This window comes from Cnephaeus nilssonii (genome assembly GCF_951640355.1).
Source record: "Cnephaeus nilssonii genome assembly, chromosome: X".
Taxonomy (NCBI): Eukaryota; Metazoa; Chordata; class Mammalia; order Chiroptera; family Vespertilionidae; genus Cnephaeus; species Cnephaeus nilssonii.
This window is the reverse complement of record NC_137071.1, coordinates 16940323-16960858: the sequence shown is the minus strand read 5'-3', so window position 1 is coordinate 16960858 and position 20536 is coordinate 16940323. Positions and strand designations below refer to the sequence as shown.

The 20536-nt window shown below is 40.7% G+C and overlaps 1 protein-coding gene and 1 pseudogene across 2 annotated transcripts in view; both read right to left on the bottom strand.

The window, feature by feature from the left end:
* IL1RAPL1 (interleukin 1 receptor accessory protein like 1) overlaps positions 1-20536 on the bottom strand; it is a gene marked incomplete at its 3' end in the record, with an annotated part of 1207355 nt that overhangs the window by 466094 nt on the left and 720725 nt on the right. The gene's annotated exons all lie outside the window — the stretch shown is intronic.
* LOC307095498 (ATP-dependent RNA helicase DDX50-like) lies at positions 2729-5205 on the bottom strand (annotated as a pseudogene). The gene is made up of 2 exons: positions 3895-5205; positions 2729-3603 (listed from the first exon to the last, which is right to left on the bottom strand). The product of its transcript is annotated as an ATP-dependent RNA helicase DDX50-like (transcript).

The following is a 20536-nucleotide window of genomic DNA, read 5'->3' as shown; positions in this document are numbered from 1 at the left end:
GCCTGTGGACTGAAGGGTTCCGGTTCGATTCTGGTCAAGGGCACATTCCTGGGTTGAGGGCTCAATCTCCAGTAGGGGGCATGCAGTAGATAGCCAATCAATGATTCTCTCTCATCATTGATGTTTCTATCTCTCTCTCCCTCTCCCTGCCTCTCTGGAATCAATAAAAAAATATTTTAAAAATTACATTATTTTTTTTCTGAACTACAGTGATCAAATTCTAGCAGTTTGTCAATATAAGGACCTACAGCGTAAGCTAAAATTTTGACAAGTGCTAAATGTGTATGTGTGTGTGTATGTGTCTGTGTGCAGATGAAAAGTTAAAACTTTATTGTTCATGTGGGTGATGGGAATCCTAAGGGCATTTAAAACAGAACTTACATATCTACAACAATAAACACCAGAAATCCAGGAATATAAGTACATGCTCTCATAAAAATTGTTAGTATGAAATTCCACAGGCTCTGAATCCCTGTCAGTATGATTGCTTCCTTTGAGGGAATTATAAATAGTGAACAGAGAATTGTTTAATTGAAAATGGACTCATCATAGATATGTGTGATTAACTCCATAGGGCAATAAAAATTAACATTTAACATTGCCATGTTTTAACAGTGCCCTGAGGGTCTCCGGATATAGAGACAACAGCTATGCCTATGACAGAGCATTAATTTGTCATGGTGGTGGTTTTGAATTGCCCATGGCATGGACTTTAAAGCTTAAATGAATGGTCAAATTAGTCTAAAATCCACAAAGGCTGATAAATGCTTTAGTGGCTTCTTACAGGATATGTATTTCTTTTTTTTGATATATTTTTATTGATTTCACAGGAAAGGAGAGGGAGAGAGATAGAAAAATCAACGATGAGAGAGAATCATTGATTGGCTGCCTCCTGCATGCCTCACACTGGGGATGGAGCCCACAACCTGGGCATGTGCCCTGACCAGGAATGGAACCGTGACCTCCAGGTTCAGAGGTTGACGCTCAACTATTGAGCCACACCGGTTGGGCCATGATATGCATTTCTGCTGTACATGCATAACAGCTATAATTAGACAATGGTGGTATTAGCAAAATCTCAGCCTGGCCATTTCTTTCTCGCAGAAGGAATAAGACACATAAAAATGAGGAAACACCACAGAAAAAGTAAACTTGCAGGTAATTGGAAAGAGAGACATAAAAAGAACCTAAATAGAATACAAAATGATGATACCTTGAGAAGAGGAAAAGAAGTGCATGATCCCCTCTTTTCCATTATTAGGCTAGGAGTACATAGCAGAATTTAAAGTATTATGGAGAACCACAAATATGGCTTGGATTTGACTAATTGGGTTGAACTCTTGGGGTCCTGAAATTACAAAAGGTGATATCTACCATACAAACCCCTAAAAGCTAATAACCAGGACCACAGCATCACACATAACAGCAAGACCAGAGCTGAGTGCAATGGTGTCTACCTTTTTGCAACCATAAGCCATCTGAAAGGCATGAGACTGGGATTCTGGCAATGTGAAGACTCCCGGTTTTACCTGCTGTTCATAGGCTTTGTGTTGTACATATGTCTTTAGCCACTTAAATTTTCTGATAACCTTTTGGGAAGAATACTAACAGTAGGACTGAAGTAATAGTAAAGAAGCACATGTAATGGTGAAATTATATAAAACTAGAAGCCCGTTGCACGAAGTTTCGTGCAAAAGACCTTCCTTCACCTGGCTGCTGGCACCAGTTTTCCTCTGGCCACCCGCTGATCGGAGCGCCGTTTCCTCTGGCCTCCAGTGCCATCGGCCACCCCGAGTTCCTCCAGCGCCGTTTCCTCTGGCCACCTGCCGATTGGAGCCCCTCCCGGATCGGCCACCCTGAGTTCCTCCAGAGTCGCCAGTGGAGGAACTCTGGGTGGCCGATCGCACTAGCGGGTGGCCAGAGGAAAACTGGTGCTGGCGGAAAACCAACCGGTGCGGGCAGCCACACAATCAGCCACCCCGAGTTCCGCCACTGGTGCCTTCCGCTGGCCCCATGGGTCCTCCCGCAGCGCCGGCCGTTGGGGACGGCAGGAGGAACGGGGGGTGGGGACTCATGAGTCAGCCCAATCAGCCACCCCGAGTCCTGCCCCCAGCCTCCCAACGGCCCAATCGTGGGCGTAGCGGTGTGATGGTAATTTGCATATTACCATTTTATTAGGTATGATTAATAACTAGAGAACTAATTTAGGAGTCTGATCACATCAGTGATAAAGAGAGGAAAAATAAATGATGGTTTATCCTGACACTTAAGAATGGCTCTAGGAGTAAGGAAGATAAACGGTCTATAAACACTGACAATTTTACTCATAATACCTAGTCACTGAAGCTAAACACATGTAGAAATTATATTTTGATATTTAATTTAAAACTATTTAATTGCATTTGTTTATCCTGACATTGGATGAAGCTCTAAAGAAATATGGGACATATTTTGAAACAAATTTTGTGTATTTTAACATATCAAATGTATTTTCTTAGATGATACTTTATTTTGTATCACTTTTTTTTTAAAGAGACAATAAAATGATTTTTTTATTCAAAGGTATAATTGGATAAGTCGATTTGTTTCCATCCATTCTTGTGAAATACTTAAAAAAATATGACCAACTTCTTTGCAAATATCAGACACCATGATGACCTAGTTTGGGTGAATGATGTATGTGATTAGGCAGAAATAGGTAAGCTCATGCTGGTAGATTATCAAATTCTCAGTCAAAACTCCGTTGGTGGCCCCAACCTCTTGATCAATTTCTATTCCCACTTTGTCTTCTACCATCTTGTCAACTTCCTGACCAACTCCCCTATTGAGTCTGTCTACCTGATTGTCCACCAGATCAACCACCTGACCGACCTGACTGGCCTGACCAGCCACTTGACCAGCCACTCCTATGTATGGAATTAGAAGATGTGTTTCCATCTTAATAGTCCTCAATTTCAGGTGACTTGGCTGACAGTGAGAATATCCAGTCTGAATCATGCCCCTCTGCCTGACTCAGTTGTGGAAACATCAAAGCAAACACCCATATTTCCTTTTAGGAGGCACATTCCGGTAATTTGGGACTCAGCTTTACTACTCAGCTTTCTGTTAAGTTCTTCCCAGGCACAGCTGACATAGTGTATTTTTTTCTGGGATTTCCAGAGTAATGGTCACAAACCACTTTCAGAGGTGATCAAAGATTGTGGTTCAAAACTCGCTGCACTGGAGATAAGGGCTAATGTTGCAGCCAATGCAGCCACCGCCCCTTTTCCTTCTATTAGTCCCTGAGCTGATGGTCGGAAAAAGTCAATAGCAGCATAAGAAATGGAAGCCAGACTCTTGATGGCATCTATGCTTTTAGATTTAACTAAATCCATTGCAGAAGGAACACCTACATATTTAAAAGTAATTCCTGCTTTTTGTTCCACACATCTTAGTTGGCCTCATTCTCTTGGTTGATAAAAGCATAAAAGCATATGCAAATCCCTGTCCAGCCAGCTCTACCCATGCATCTAGAGCAATGAATATAGGACTCAAGATCCTGTGGAGAACTCTGGATCACCAAGTCAACCTCAGGAATGTCTAAACCAGTGGTTCTCACCCTTTCTAATGCCGCGACCCTTTAATACAGTTCCTCATGTTGTGGTGATCCCAAACCATAAAATTATTTTTGTTGCTACTTCATTACTGTAATTTTGCTACTGTTATGAATCGTAATGTAAATATCTGTGTTTTCCGATGGTCTTAGGCGACCCTGCTAGCGGTTCTCAACCCGTGGGTCATGACCCACAGGTTAAGAACCACTGCTGTAGAGCCTAAGACCATCAGAAAACACAGATATTTACATTACGATTCATAACAGTAGCAAAATTACAGTTATGAAGTAGCAATGAAAATTGGTTGCCACCAAAACTTTAAAACTATCTTCTCTGAAGCCCTTCAGTGTAATTTCACTTTGTGACTGTGCAGTGTCCCCATGGGCATTCTGTTTTAAGTGCGGATCCATAGCCATTTCAGTTACATTGGTTTTGGTCTCACAGAAAATAATAGACCTCCCTTCAGACCCACTGTAGATTTGAAGGACATTTCTAATAACTTCTGGCCTATGAGACCAATAGCATTGGATGGCCAAATGTTCCACAGGAGTTGCAGCCTTTTGAGTTGTTTTTCCAACAAGATTAACCTGTTCATATCTGTATTTCATGTATTTTTTGCAACTTTGTATACCCATTGTGGGCAAGTTGCAGAAAAAAAGTAAAGTTTGACGATTGTCTTCGGAATCACTTTGTAGGATTCATGGATGATATCTTCAACTTGTTCAGCAAAACCTAAATCTAATATTTGTCCACTTCATCAAGTACAACATGGTGCAGTTTAGAAAGATCTAATCGGCCACTCTGCAGATGGCCTTTGCTACAACCAGGGGCTCCAACGAGGATGTCAATATTAATCATTTCGAATATGATTAATTTGGCTTTGATATGATGTTCCACCATAAAAACATGCTACGCCAAGTTTCTTAGCTATTTCTTTGAAGTCTTTGGCTACTTGACTTGCCAGTTCCCTTGTAGGAGCCTTGTAGTGCCTTTGGTGAGCAGCTTTTTAAATTGTCGCTTGATTTATTTGGAGTCTTTCCATCAAGAGAATGGCAAAAGGGAATGCCTTTCCTGTTCATGTCCATGCTTGAGCAATGAAATCTTTCCCTTCATATACAGGACCACAGGTCTTAACTTGAATAGGAAAGAGATATGGCGCCCTTCCACCTTTAAGAAGCTTTATAGTCTCTTCAGAAATAGGAAAATTGGAGAAGGCTCCTTCTTTCTGTTTATGTGTTAGGGTCTCCTCTAGTTTATTATCACTTGATTTATGAGTAGAACTATCTAAGGATTAACCTTTTTCATATTCATCAATATCTGCATTTGACAAATCTTTTCTTCTTGACTTTTGAGACTTAGAAAATTCATTTGAAAATCTATTCTATCCTTCTTCAGTGTCTCCATTTAGCTTCTCTTTCATTTTAGCTTTTTTGGACTTGGGAGCATCCACGTCATCTGCAATGCCATTTTCTCTTTTTCAGATTTCTCATCTGAGTCATAATGGTGCCTTGACTTCCTTCTATCACTCTTTTGTCTCTCTTCTGGCTCTAGGTCTCCTCCAAGGGTGTCTTCACCTCCATAATATCCCCCAGAGTAGTTTCCCAGGCATCATTGGTTGTCACAGCCTCCCTCTGGGCATGGTGGCCACAATCACCTTCTGTTAGCAATAGCGTAAAAGGAAATGAGGCCTGGATCACTTATAAATGTGCTGTTTGTGGATTTTCCTATCAGTTTATTTTTAATGTACATATTTAGCATACCTTGGATTCCATTACAAACCATTAGAGCAACACAAAGCAGTTTTCAGAGGGTAATTTATAGACATTTCAGCATACATAAAGGAAATGCAGACACTATGGCCTTGCAGAGACCATCCTATCTTGCTCTTCATGGCAACACCCTACTACTTGTCAAGATCTGGATTAACTACCACAGTGACTAAAGCAGACACTTCACCAACAAGAAAAAAAAGCATTCAAAGAAAGAAATAGATTCAAAATTCAAATGAAAGAAATAAAATTTCATTAATTTAAATAAGAATCAGCTATGATAAATATAATGAAAAAAGACTGGTGTTGTTTAAGAAAATCTCAAACTAAAATTCTAGAAAACACTGATATAGAAGTGAAGAAGGATAGCTAGGAGAAAAAGTAAACTATGGCCCATGTTTTTGGCAGAAGAGTAGAAAGGCACATTGATTTTAACAGTGTTAAAATATTAGCTCATTATTATAGTCACTCTTAAATATAAAGTCATATGGTTCTTTAGGATTTATAGAAAGTTGCTAAAATAAAAATATAATTTATAGTTTCAAATCTTATAGAGGAAAAAGGGAAAAAATTAATCAAATAGAAAACAGTATATATACATTACAGAGAGAGCTCAAAATCATAAATTTGAGTGATAAAACAAGTTATATAATCATATGTATAACATTAGAAGCCCAATGCACGAAGATTCGTGCAAGAATGGGCCTTCCTTCCCCTGGCTGCCGGAACTGCCTTTGCTCAGGCTGGAGCCACCTTTCTGCCTTTGCTCCAGCCCGGAGCCACTTTTCCGCCTTCCCACGCTGCCCAGAGGCCTGGAGTGGCTGGGGTGGTGTAGAACGCCTGTGTCATCGCTACGGCAATGATGCAAGCATCCCACCCCCAGCCGCTAGGTACCTGTGTAAGCAAATTAACCTGCCATCTTTGTTGGGTTAATTTGCATACTCACTCCTGATTGGCTGGTGGGTGTCGCAAAGGTATGGTCAATTTTCATCTTTCTCTTTTATTAGTGTAGATTGTGTGATTAAGTAATACCCCTTCCCCACCACACACACACACACACACACACACACACACACACACATACAAACTGGATCCTCACACACCAAATTTTTAAGAATTCTTGATTCTGGAAAGGTAGGAAAAGAAATAAGATTGGTAACAGTGCTGACAAAGGGGAATATATATTTATCCTATTAAAATATATTTGCCTAAAACAATAGTAACAGGAGCTACTATCCTTACTTAATGACCATTAAGGAAAACTACAGTCTTTAATTGGTCTGGCAAATATGTAGTGTGACTATTTGCCAGGCATTGTGGTAGAAACTCGAAAGAACTATTCTGGATACACCAATTAAGCACATTTTACATCAACACCTCTCTTAAGCCAGATATATGCTCTTGGGTGTAGACAGTCTATTTGGGAGGCTATTCCAAGAAGAAGAAATGAAAAATGGGAAAGGTGAGGCAGGGATGCAAGGAAAGCCAATAAACAGCATAAATGAACAGGGTATTGCTGTGGGCAACTGAGGCACAATCCTGCTGGGAACCTCTGAGAAACAATATAGAACATTCTTCATAATTGTCCCACTGGAGGATGGGGACGCCAAAATGCTTATTTTCCTACTTCCATACACTTCCAACAATGAGCAACCACAGATTTATTCACTACACACCCCAGATCATTGACCATATGCTTTTCGCTCCTCTAATAAGCCGTAACAGAAGTGAGTGATTCAGGAGAAAAATGAGTCACACCAAGATGAGCATGGCACTCTAGAACTTATGGAAACCTGCCAAGTACTGACTTAAATAAATCTTTCTACAGTGGTCAAACACAGCAGCTAAAAAGATAAATTGCCAACTCAATTTTCCTGACTAAAAATATTTTGACTTGCTCTGAGGAAATGCATAACTAGTAACAGTGACCTGTATTGATTCTTTCACTATTGAAGCTGAAGAGCAGCATGACCTTTGGAGCCAGACAGTTACTACCTTGAGTTTATCCTCCACCCTTTGCCAGCTGAGTCAGTCAGTTATATTCTCTGATCATATTTCCCCAACTACAAAACAAGTATAAAAGATAAATGGTAGAGGCCCAGCTGGCATGTTCAGTGGTTGAGGGTCGGTCTATGAACCAGGTCACGGTTCGATTCCGGCCAGGGCACATGCCTGGGTTGCAGGCCCGATCCCTAGTGTGGGGCATGCAGGAGGCAGCCAATAAATGATTCTCTCTCATCATTGATGTTTCTATCTCTCTCTTCCTCTACCTTTCACTTTGAAATCAAGAAAACTATATTTTTAAGAGATAAATGGTAGCGGATTATTATGAGAATGCTATGAAAGGGCCTTTGACCTCCTTGGTGTCCTCGCCCCTGAACTCCAGAATTTCATATGCAATTGTCTATTCCACATCTCCACTTAGAGATCTAAACCCCACACACCAAGACTCAACACATACGTGGACTCAACTTCTGATGTGCTCCTGGAAACCTAGCTTTTTCCTATTTCATGTGACGGCAACTATATCCTTCAAGAAGCTCAGGCCAAAGATCTTTCAATCATTCTTGCCGCCATTCTTCCTCTCACAGCTTATATCTAGGACATCCAAAAGTTTGCTTGGCTGTACTTTCAAAATGCATTCTTAATATGACCACTTCTCATCAGCTCTTCTGCTGCAACCTTATTCTGAGCCATCACATTTTTGCTGCCAACTAAGTGGTCTCACTGCTTGTACCCCCGTCCTTCAACAGTCCATTGTTTATACAGTACCTACAGCGATCTTTTCAAGATATGTCAGAGCATGTCACTCCCCTGCTCAGAACCTTGGAGTGGGTCCCCACCTCAGAGTAATAGCCAAAGCACTCAGAATGGTCTACAAGGCCCTGCGAGTTCTGCCCCTACCCACTGGCGCTCAAATTCAATCTGCTACTACTAATGTCTTTCTTGTTCATTCTACTCCATCCACACTGGCCTCCTTATCAGGCATGCTCCCACCTAAAGCCAGAGTCTGCACTCGCTGTTTATATTACCCTAGATTAGTGCATGGCTAAAATCTCTCACCTTCTTCATATTTTTGCTCAATTATCACCTTTTCAATAAGGCTCACCCTAATCACCATATTTAAAATAGCAGCCAGTTTCCCTCTCATTCTGTACTTTTAAGCTCCCCCCACAACATTTACTGTACAATCTTTGCTACTCAAGGCATGTTCCCAAACTATCAGCACTGGCATCGCTCAGAAATTTCTTAAAAATGCAGAATCTCAGGCCCCCACCCAAGACCAACTATACCAATCTGCATTGTAACAAAATCCCCAGGTGATTCACATGCACAGTAAAATTTGAGAAGCAGGATCACATGCTATTTTCTAAAGTACTGTCAACTTTTATATACCTTTAAGGCAGTAATCCATCATATTTTCTGCTTATGTTCCACCAGGATGAGAATTTTTGTCTGTTTTGTTCACTACTTTATTCCAATTCTTAGAACAGAATTTGCACATGAAAAAAAATTGTTGAATGAATAAATGAATGAGTGAATGAATAAAACATAACCTATATTGAGTTATTCTTTTTTTAAATTTAATAAATCTTTATTGTTCAGATTATTACAATTGTTTCTCCTTTTTCCCCCCATAGCTCCCCTCCACCTGGTTCCCACCCCACCCTCTGCCCTTACCTCCCCCGCCACTGTCCTCATCCATAGGTGTACGATTTTTGTCCAGTCTCTTCCCGCACCCCTCATACCCCTTTCCCCCTGAGAATTATCAGTCCACTCCCTTTTTATACCCCTGATTCTATTATATTCACCAGTTTATTCTGTTCCTCAGATTTTTAATTCACTTGATTTTTAGGTTCACTTGTTGATAGATATGTATTTGTTGTTCATAATTTTAACCAAGATAATTCCTCTCTCTCTACTCCCTGGACAAATAACAGTTCATAGTCACTGTTTTTGGCATTTTAACAACTAAGAATATACTTTGTGAGAAACCAACTGGCAAAAATTTATAAAGATAGCATTTCTATCTCATCACTTTGAAAATATAGATGAATAATCTTCTAATCCGTTCCTTCTTACCAACTGCCTGATGATTACTAGATTTCTTTTAAAAATACATAAACACATTAGCACTAATGGAAGGAGCTTTTTAGAAAGTAAAATTTGATTTGCACAGTCAAATGACTGTCACACATAATAATTAGTAAAAACAAATTGCACTTAATGTGCTCTTTTATTTCATGGGACATTTTAATTAGAATCAATTCTCCAAAAAAATACTAAATCTTGAGCATGATGATGTCTTATTAAAAATCCCATAGTTTCTCTCACGTCAATGAATAAAATCATATTGTCTATCAAAGAAAAAATTCAAAGATAAATACATGAATCCATAACTATCACCTCTTATGAAAAGTACAAGTGATTTAAGGGACTGCCTAAAATTATAAAGTGAAAGTAAGTAGTTTATGCATGAAAAGGGAGATAATTAAAATTTAAAATTAAATTGAAAACCGGCATGGCTCAGTGATTAAGCATCGACCTATGAACCAGGAGGTCACAGTTTGATTCCTGGTCAGGGCACATGCCCAGGTTATGGGCTCAGTTGCCAGTGTGGGGTGTGCAGGAGACAGCCAATCGATGATTCTCTCTCATCACTGATGTTTCTCTCTCTCTCTCTCTCTCTCTCTCTCTCTCTCTCTCTCTCTCTCTTCCTTCTTCTCTGAAATCAATAAAAAATATTTAAAAAAATAAACTCTGTTACATATATACACACATCTTATGTGTGTATACTAATACTTTATATATAATAATAAATAGAATTATTTTGGCAAGTATTTTACTGATCTTGAACTACATACATATTGATATAAGTCTGTTTTTATACAGTTGTTGGTCCTAGATGATGGAATAGCAACATTTCCTCATTTCCTCTTACCTTCTACACTTCTTTGTACATAAATTTACTTCAGTGCAAGCAATTGCTTTGTGTTAAGTAATAAAACATATATTTTAAAACTGACATTATCTGCTAAAATTGGATAGCAAGTTTTGTAGCTGAAACAGAATTCAGACAAGAGGGTGCCATTACTTATCTAGAGATACAGTCCATTAACACAAATGGACCATATTACTAGTGGTTGAATGCCGTTACTTATCTCATTATATAATTTTTTTTTCACTTTTAGGGTACATTTTTATGAGTCATTAAGTCAGATAAACAATATGGAATTCCTAATAGATGAAAATCATTCAAAGAGCATGGGACTGTTTTTAAAAGACATAATAAATGTTTGGTTTTGCTACAGTTTATAAGACAGTGCTTATCTATATCCTGACAATTAAATTGTGGTTATTTTCCTGATCCATGAATAGTGGAGTCATTTATTCTTTTGAATATACAGTGCTAAACACCTGAACATGGAGAGAGAATCAATAACAAATGGTAAGCTCTAAGTGCTATGTGATTATTTAATATTAATAGCCTATGCTTACTACACTGAGTGACCAGATTATTATGCGTTCAGAGATCATAATAATCTGGCTACTCAGTGTATATGATTGTCTGTGAATTTACTGGTTTAACCATCTTAACAGTCTTTAAGTTTTTCTCAAACAAAGAAAAAAACAACCTCAACAACAGCACCCTTTATCTAAAAAGTTTTAACAAATTATAGAATCTTTAGAGAGCATTGACCTCTTTATTTCTTGAGAGTAATGTTCATTAGTAAATTAATGTTTTACATTGCTCCTAATATTTTTCAGAATATATTTTGCTCTAGAATTTATATATATAAAAGGCTAATATGCAAAGTGACCGACTGTCTGACCAGTAGCTATGATGCACACTGACCACCAAGGGGCAGACACTCAATGCAGGAGCTGCTGAGCTGCAGTGACTTGGCAGCGGTGGTTCTCGGGTGATGCACACACCCTGAAACCAGAGAGGAGGTAGCCCGATTCCTCATGGGGCCGCACGATTCCACCTTTGGCCATGGGTTATGTTGTTGCTGGGGCACTGTTGGCCGGAATCTGGTTTACTGCACACTTGCATTTGCGTTCAATGACAGCAACTTTGCAGAGTGCCCTCTCACATTCCAGGACCCCTTGGGGGATGTTGGAGAGCTGGTTTCGGCCAGATCCCCGCAGGCCAGGCCGAGGGACTCAACCTGACCCTGCTCACTCCACAGATGCCAGGGAGGGACAGTGGGAGGTTGACTCCAGGGCATAACTGGCCCATCTCACCCAGTCCCACCCTGCCGGCCACCTTCTAATTAATTTCCTTTCAATGTGCACAAATCCATGCACTGGGCCACTAGTAATATTATAATATTCTTACAAATTCCCCTTGGAATCTTTAGCTCGGTTTCAGGAAGTGTAGTGAAATATTTAACAAGCTAAATAGAAAGAGAGAATATACATAATAAAGACAACCAATGTTTCTAGTATGCATATGTTATGTAATCCAAAAAGGGTGATGATTACACTAATCATGCTACATTTCTATTATCAATCCATTTCTTTTGAATAAGGCATACCATTCCATTATATTCATATAATGAATCTCATCCCACTAACTTTTATTTATGTGATAGGAACTAGCTAAGTATATATTCCTATATACATACTAGTGGCCCAGTGCAGAAATTTCATGCACGAGGGGGGGTGTCCCTCAGCCTAGCCTGTACCCTCTCCAATCTGGGACCCCTAAGGGGATGTCCAACTGCTGGTTTAGGTCCGATCCCCAGCAGTTGGACATCCCTCTTGCAATCCAGGACCTCTGGCTCCTAACCACTCACCTGCCTGGCTGCCTGATCACCCCTAACCACTCTGCCTGTCGGCCTACTCGCCCCCAACTGCCCCACTCCACTGGCCTTCTCGCCCCCAACTTCCCCCCCCCCCCGCCAGCCTGCTTGGCCCAACTGGCCCCCCTGCCAGCCTGATCAACCCCAACTGCCCTACCCTCCTGGCCTGATCACCCCTAACCACCTCTGCCTCGGTCCCGCCACCATGGCTTTGTCCAGAAGGACATCCTGGAGGTCTCCTGGTCTAATTAGCATAGTACCCTTTTATTAGTATAGATAGTATATGGTAATATAGTAGATAGGTATATAACATATGGTAATATAGTACAAGTATATAGTAATATAGTAAAATGATATAGGTTAATGAATTTATTTTAAGAGAGAGAGGGAGAGAGATAGTTCTAATGGTAGATTTCAGGACTGTTTCATAGTCTATTCAATATTTTAAGCCAATGATATCAATAAAGTCACATAAGACCAACAGTGTGAGCAGAGGTATGTGGCTGGGAATGTGTATGATAATTGTAATGAGAATGAAAAGCCCAGTATGGCTAGAAGATATTTGTATTGGAAAGTGATAGGAAATAAATATGGTATGGTAATTTGGGAACTAGGAAAGATAGACGTTTCTTGCAGTTCATGGGCAACATCTCAGGCTAAGCAAAGACTTAGTGTAAGGACGGTGAACATCAGCAGGGAAGGGCATTGTCTTGCTTATCATAAAAGGCTGATTTAACAAAGAAGGCAACAAAAACAGGGATGCTATTTGAGCACATATTTGGTCTAATTGAGGATTTTTCTGATATTTGGACAAAAGTAAAATAGTAAAATTTTGAAACAAGGGACACACAAATGATTTAAACTTTAGAGGCAAGTGAAAGTAATGTGTCTTTGAAGAACATGAAACTCTAGAACAAACACCACTTTTTATAGCTATTTTGTTGATTGCACCTCTGTTTTTGCTCTTTTTCTCACTCCTTAGCCCAGAATTCTGTGGGGGAGCCAATGTCCTCCACCTAGCCTCTCCTGTTTTTCAAAGTGCACACATATTTCAGAACTAGATGAAATCAAGAGTACTATCTTTGAACATAAAATAAAATATATCACAAATTCAATCAGTAATAACAGAATAAAAATATTTCCTTAGCTCTTACTGTTGCTAAGTGTGTTGGAGTGCCTGTTTTATAAATTTCTGCCACTCATCCATTAATCCAATATGCAGAAATCCAATAAATTAAATGTACTACTTTATCGATTAACATTTGTAGTTCACTTACTACCTAATTCTAATAATGGTAGAAATCATATTCTGTTTTCTTCCATTTAAAATGATAGAAATTACTATGAGTGATCCCATTGTCTTTTATAATTTACACTTGACATTTTATTTCAGTTTAATTAAATTATGATTATTAAATTATTTCTCATATTCCTGCAATTTATAATGGACAGATCATTTTTTATAGCTTTCAAAAACAAAATTAACCTAACAAAATTAATGAACATGCTGGCCAATCCCCACATATCAATAAATGTATTCAAATATCCTAAATATTATTTTACTAGTAGCCCGTTTGCACGAAGATTCGTGCAATAGACCTTCATTCACCTGGCTGCCTGCACCAGTTTTCTGCCGGCACCAGGGACCCAGGCCTTGGCTGTGGCCACCACCTTCTGCCTTTTTCAGGGTTGGGGCTTGGCCCCGGGCGGTGGCCTTGGGCTCCTCGGCACCCAACATCCTTGCTAAGGATCGCAGGAGCCGACCCCCAGTGGTTTCCTGCGATCCGTGCAGGCTGCCCACTGGTGCCCAAGGCCGGGAAAGCCTCCGCCCCAGGCTTTCCTGGCCTTGGGCTGGCCGCACCCAGCGTCCCTGCTACCGATCACAGGAGCCGACCCCCAGTGGTTTCCTGCAATCGGTGCAGGCTCCCCGCTGGTGCCCAAGGCCCGGAAAGCCTCGGCCCCTGGGACCCCCGGGAGCGGCGGGAGGGGCGGGATGGGTACGGCCAAGCCCCCCCAGGTGGCCGATGGACCTGGAACCCCCGGGAGGGGCGGGAGGGGCCGGGCCACGCCGCCCCGGGTGGCCGATCGACCCCCGGGACCCCCGTGAGCGGCGGGAGGGGCGGGATGGGCCCGGCCACGCCCCCCAGGTGGCCGATCGCCCCCCCGGGACCCCTGGGAGGGGCGGGAGGGGCCGGCCACGCCCCACCAGGTGTCCGATGGATACCCGGGACCCCCGGGAGGGACGGGAGGGGCCCGGCCATGCCCCCCAGGTGGCCGATCGCCTCCGGGACCCCCGGGAGGGGCGGGAGGGGCGGGAGGGGCGGGAGGGGCGGGAGGGGCTGGCCACGCCCCCCCTGGTGGCCGATCGCCCCCGGGACCCTCGGGAGGGGCAGGGCCACGCCCCCCCAGGTGGCCGATCAACCCCGGGACCCCAGTAGGGGCGGGAGGGGCGGGAGGGGCACGGACACGCCCCCCTAGGTGGCCGATCGCCCCAGGCACCCCCGGGGAGTGGTGGCATGGGCCCGGCCACGCCCCCCGGGGTGCCAATCGCCCCAGGCACCCTGGGGAGCGGCGGCATGGGCCCGGCCATGCCCCCTGGGGTGCCAATCACCCCAGGCACCCCCGGGAGCGGTGGCATGGGCCCGGCCACTGGGCACTGCCATCTTGATCTTCTCAATGGCGGATATGCCACCCGGAGTCCCGCCCCCAGCCTCCTGCCGGCCCAATCGTGGGCATAGCGGAGGTGCGGTCAATTTGCATGTTTCTCTATTATAAGGTAAGATAATTTTACATGAATAGCTACATGATGTTGCTAGTGATCGTATGTAAATACATGTGTGTGTATTTCATTCTTTACTAGGTAGATGGCCCAATACTAATTTTCCTCTTTAGCATCTGGGTTTTACAATATGGGTTCTTGGTTAGATATACTTGAGTTCAAATCATGTTCCATCACTTGTTAGTTGCAGCATTTTAATTTAACTTTTTCAAAGTCAATTTCTTGAATCTGGGAAATAAGAATAATAAAAGTATCTGTCCATGATGGTTAGTTTTAAATATCAACATGGCCAAACTAGAGTCCCCATTTAGTCAAGCAAACACTAATTTAGGTGTTCCTTAAAAGGCATTTTGTAGATGTGATTAAAACCCACAGCCAGTTGACTTTCAGTAAGAGAGATCATCCTGGATAATCTGGGTGGGCCTGATTCAATCATGTGAGCAATGCAATGAGAAGAACTTAGGATCCTTTGAAGAAGAAGAAATTCCCTCGGTGGACTACAGCTTCAGCTCGTGTCCAGTGCTCCAGCCTGTCTTTTCTCACTGCCTTCCCTACAGATTTTAGACTTATCCAGCCAGGCCCCGAAATTCTGTAATCCAATTTCTTCCAATAAATCTCAATATATATCTCCTATTGTCCTGATTCTCTGAGCCCTGACTGATAGGTTTACTATAGCATTTTGATGAGGATGATCAACCAAGTCACTGACATAAAGTGGTGTGTCAAATACTTCATAAATGTTATTATAACAGAACAAAAACATTAAAGAATTTAAAGAATTACAGGTTATTCTCTAAATTCTTAGAGTACCAATTGTTAATTTCTCCATATTAAAAAGAGGGTGGGACTAATAATAATTTATTGAAAGGCAAGAGTATACCCAGAAACTTGTAGGACACTGTCAAGAAAATGTAACATCAAAATCTCCTGTTCTCCAGCAATTCTATCTTTGTTTTTCCTCTGGCAAAGATTTACTCCATGTTATGTTGACTGCTTTTAAGGGATTTATGACAGCTGCCTCACTCTGTCTTGACTCTTCAAGTTTATGAGGATTCAGTATTCTCAGAGGAATTTAAAACCATCTTGGACTTTTTCAAACTTCAATATAGACTGTGCATTGCATGTAGCATTAATTTTATTTCTTTTTTTTTTTCCCTTTGACTACCAGGAGGCTCAGAACCAAATATGCAACTCAAATTTAGCTGCAGCAAGCTTGCTGTATATGGTTGTTAGTTATAAGCTAACTACATTTTAGAGACTACCTTACAAAGAAAATTATTTTCACTTCATAACCATTGAATTTAAAATGTCCATTGAATAGTAAATACCCCTCTTTTGGGAGAAAGTAAGTTCATAGCATGGCTTAGGTCACAATGATTCTTACCTTGCAATTCATATGAAAATAAAATCCAAAAAATGGAAAATGCTTTCACATTGATGAGACCTAATTTCAGATACTCAAATTCAATGCATTTGAGCTGGAGTCAGGCATTCACTTATTTACATGTGTTTGTTGTGCATTCTTAGTAATAACCACAAGTACCCTTGACTTCCTTTCTATAGGACAGAGATATAAACCCAGACAACTAATTTTTAAAAGCAAAAAACAAAATAGTTAAAAAGTAAAAAATGGAGAGAGAAGAGGTGATTGCAGAATAAAGAAAATAATTATGCTGGTAAACTTGTTATATGTGAGAAAACAATTCATATAATCCCTAAATCATATAGCATTTCTAAGGAAACAAGTTTTCTCCAAGCACAAGTCATAGGGTTACACTGATCTTGTGCACACTGATTTCCAAACTGGTTCCTAGCCAAAGAAGCTAAGCTTTAAAAAAATCAATGAAATTTCCCAAATAATATAATTCTAGACAGATTTTTCTATAACATTTTAAAGATTGTAAGTGATGTCACCCTGGCGGATGTGGCTCAGCTAGTTGAGCATCATCGTGTGAACTGGTTTGATTCCTAGTCAGGGCACATGGCCAGGTTGCAGGTTAGATCCCTGGTCCAGATGTGTGTGGGAGGTGTGGGAGGTAATTGATTAATGTTTCTCTCTCAAACTGATGTTTCTCTCTCTCTCTCTTCCTCTCTGCCTCCCTTCCTTTCTCTCTAAAATTAATAAAACATATCTTAAAAAGAGATTGTAAGTTATGTGAATCATGAAACAGCCATGGATAAAACCTACTTTTATTTAAAATACCATATCTAGAAATTTTGGCATAAAATTGTCAGCTAGCTTGTTGAACATACTATCTATATATATAAAAAGCCAGCGACCAGAACGCTGTAATGACGGGAACAACCGGTCACTATGATGCCCATTGCAGCCAGCAAACCAGCCCAATCGTGGGTGGGGCCTGCGGCCAACCTCTGTGGCCCCTCCCCCTAGCTGGCCCCACCCCTGGTTGCCCCCCACCCCAATAAGGGGCGGAGCCAGATAGTCAACCTCCTGCAGCCCCTCTCCCTGCCCGGCCCCACTCCAGATCAGCCCTCCCACCCCAATTAGGGGTGGAGCTGGCTGGCCAACTGCCTGTGAACCCTCCCCCTGGTCAGTCCCACCCCCGATTGGCCCTCACCACCCTGATCGGCCCACAGCCCCTCTCCCCAGCCAGCCCCACCCACCACCCACAGCCTCTCCCCAAGGCCAGCCCTGCCCCCAATTTGCCCCCCACCCCAATCGGGGGCAGGTCCCACCGGCCAATCAACCATGGCCCCTCCCCCCAGCTGTCCCAGCCCTGATTGGGCCCCAACCAACCCCCGGCTATCTCCTTCTCCCGAGAGGCCTGGCTCCAATCTGCCCAGATCGGGGCCAGGCTGGCCAGACCTAATCCGTGCACAAATTCGTGCACTGGGCCTCTAGTTGTTACTATAAAGAATTAATGCATTTGAGGGTGTTATATCCTTTGAGTACTTCCATGAGTATTATACATATAGTTATCTTAAGAATAAACAGGAAAAGATTATAATCCAATAGGCATAGCTGAATGAAACCTTTGCTGGTTTATTTAGCATAGGTTTTAAAATCAGCTACTTTATTTTGAGCAGGCTCACCAAAGTTTGAAGGAAGAGTTGCTCTAGCTGGGATTGTAGAATTGATTATATTAAGGCTGCTATTGCTAAATGAGAATAAGTGGACTGACCTTTATATTTTTATTTATGTAGTATATTTGCATTTGACCTATAGCCTAAAGCTGTGTGTCCTTAATCAAATTCCATCTTATGTGAGTGCAATAGCAGGAAAAGTGAATAATAGTTTTAGGAGTGGATCCAAAATTAATGAAATATAAACATTATCCTCAACAAATTCAGAAGGCTAAAATACATGCTATACTAAAACTTCCTGAATAATTTTTTAAAAGTGTGGAAACAAATTCTTATTAAAACTCATAATGACCAGAGTATGCCACAGACATTTGAATCTGTTAATTGTGAATTTGGATTGACTTTTACTACTAAGCACAATTTGTTGATATAAATGTCCATTCTTTTATTAAACACTAGAGGTCCGGAGCATGGATTTGTGCACTGGTGGGGTCCCTCAGCCTGGTCAGTGGGAATCAGGCCAAAACTGGCTCTCCAATATCCCCCGAGGGGTCCTGGATTGCTAGAGGGCACAAGCCAGGTGGAGGGACTCCATCGGTGCATGATCAGTGCCGGGAGGGACTGCAAGAGGGCTCCAGGGCATGTCTGGCCCATCTCGCCCAGTCCTAATAGGCCAGTCTCCAGTAGCAAGCTAACTTACCGGTCTAAGCGTTTGCCCCCTGGTGGTCAGTGTGCGTCCTAGTGACTGATCGAATTGTCGAAAGGTCGGACACTTAGCATGTTAGGCTTTTATTATATAAGGTCAGACCAGTCAACACACAAAACATTTCCAAATCCTCCCAGATTCACAATTAGAAACTATTTTACTTATATAGTTATGCATTATGTCACACATGAAATTCAATTAGCAGTGACAATTTTTGAAACATATTCAAAGTATTTTGGAGGAACTCAGATAGTATCGTTAGAAATTCTTATTTAGAATAACATTTTACAAAATAAGAAAATTAATGTACTAATATTTTTGTATCCTGAAATTACTTGATGATTTAGTCAATACAGAAACTGTGTGGTTTGATTCTTACTAAATTTAGAATTCTTATTGAAATTATCACTGCTTCTCAGTTGTTTATAATATATTTAATGTATATTCAATAAAATTTATATTTTTTTCTTCTTAACATTAAAGTTTTTCACAAGAAAATATCTGGCATTTAATGATATTCTTAATGCCCAAATATGAAACCTAGGTATGTCCAGAGTGAAACTTATAAGATGGCTTTATGTAAATAAGTAAATAAAAATAATATAATGCTTATTCTAAAATGTATGGGACAGCATCTTGTGGTGTTAATAAATACAAACCATATAAAATAATGAATTATTTAATGAAGTATTACTATTTGAGCACCTAATTTAAGGACGATTCCTCCTGGACTAATTTTTTAAATGATGGAAACTAAAGGTATAAAGAAAAATAAAAACAACAAAGCTACAATTAGTAAAAAGAGAAATGGACAAAAAAGAAAATAAATGAATTTATTAAGAATGACAAAAGAAGATAGGGCTTAAATATTGGCATAATGAAAGAAACCAAGAAAGAGTAAGAGAAGAAAAGAATAAAGAAAAATAAGAGACAAGTGAGGGGGCAAAAAGGAAAAAAAAATGAGGTAGAAGTAAAGCAAGTGCTAGTGAATGTAATAGGGAAAGTAAATTGCAGAGCCCTCCAAGGAATTGCACTCCCACCCACAATTTGCCGCCATACAGAGTATGGAAGGATTGAAGTTTGGCATGCCATAAAGAGGACCTGAAGGAGCCTTATCTCTTGAAGCAAAATATGCGGACTGACAGAAAAATCATGGCTGTCAAAGAAGAAATAATAGAGAAACTCTAATCTTTACTGAAATAAATGACCATTTGTTGATTGAACATGTCAACATGGTCACTGGCAAGGGCAACTTTATTGCCTGCCAAGTAGCAAGTTAGAAATTTTCCAGTGACTTCTCACTAGTGTGTTAGTCTTAAGAAAAGGCCCACATGAGAAAATTCTGGCAGTTGTTAATTCTATTCTTGGTTACGCAAACATTTTGTTCTGGCAACTATTAATCTCTACAGGACCACCAAATTTAACGTGACCCAATTAGCAGATAATATATCACAAGTATTAAAATGGTTTTAAAATACAGTGGAATCAATGCATAATGTATCTTCTTGAATTATTATAATTTGCCCAGAGTCAGTAAAGAGTGATAGAGTTTTTATTTGGAAGGAAATTAGTCAAAGAGACAGTTATCTATTTTTCATATGGAAAATAACATAAGCAATTTGAAGAAAAACAAAAAGTTGCATAAATAGACACTGAAAATGAATTCAGTTTATGAATAAATTAATAGCTATAGCAATGTTAGAAAACTGACATAATTATGAAATGCTGAAAATAATATAGTGAAATATTTTAACAAAATAATTGTGAAAGGAAGTCCCTGAAATATAATTAATTGCTATGTAGCTGCTACATAGAAAAATATTAATTACTGTCAA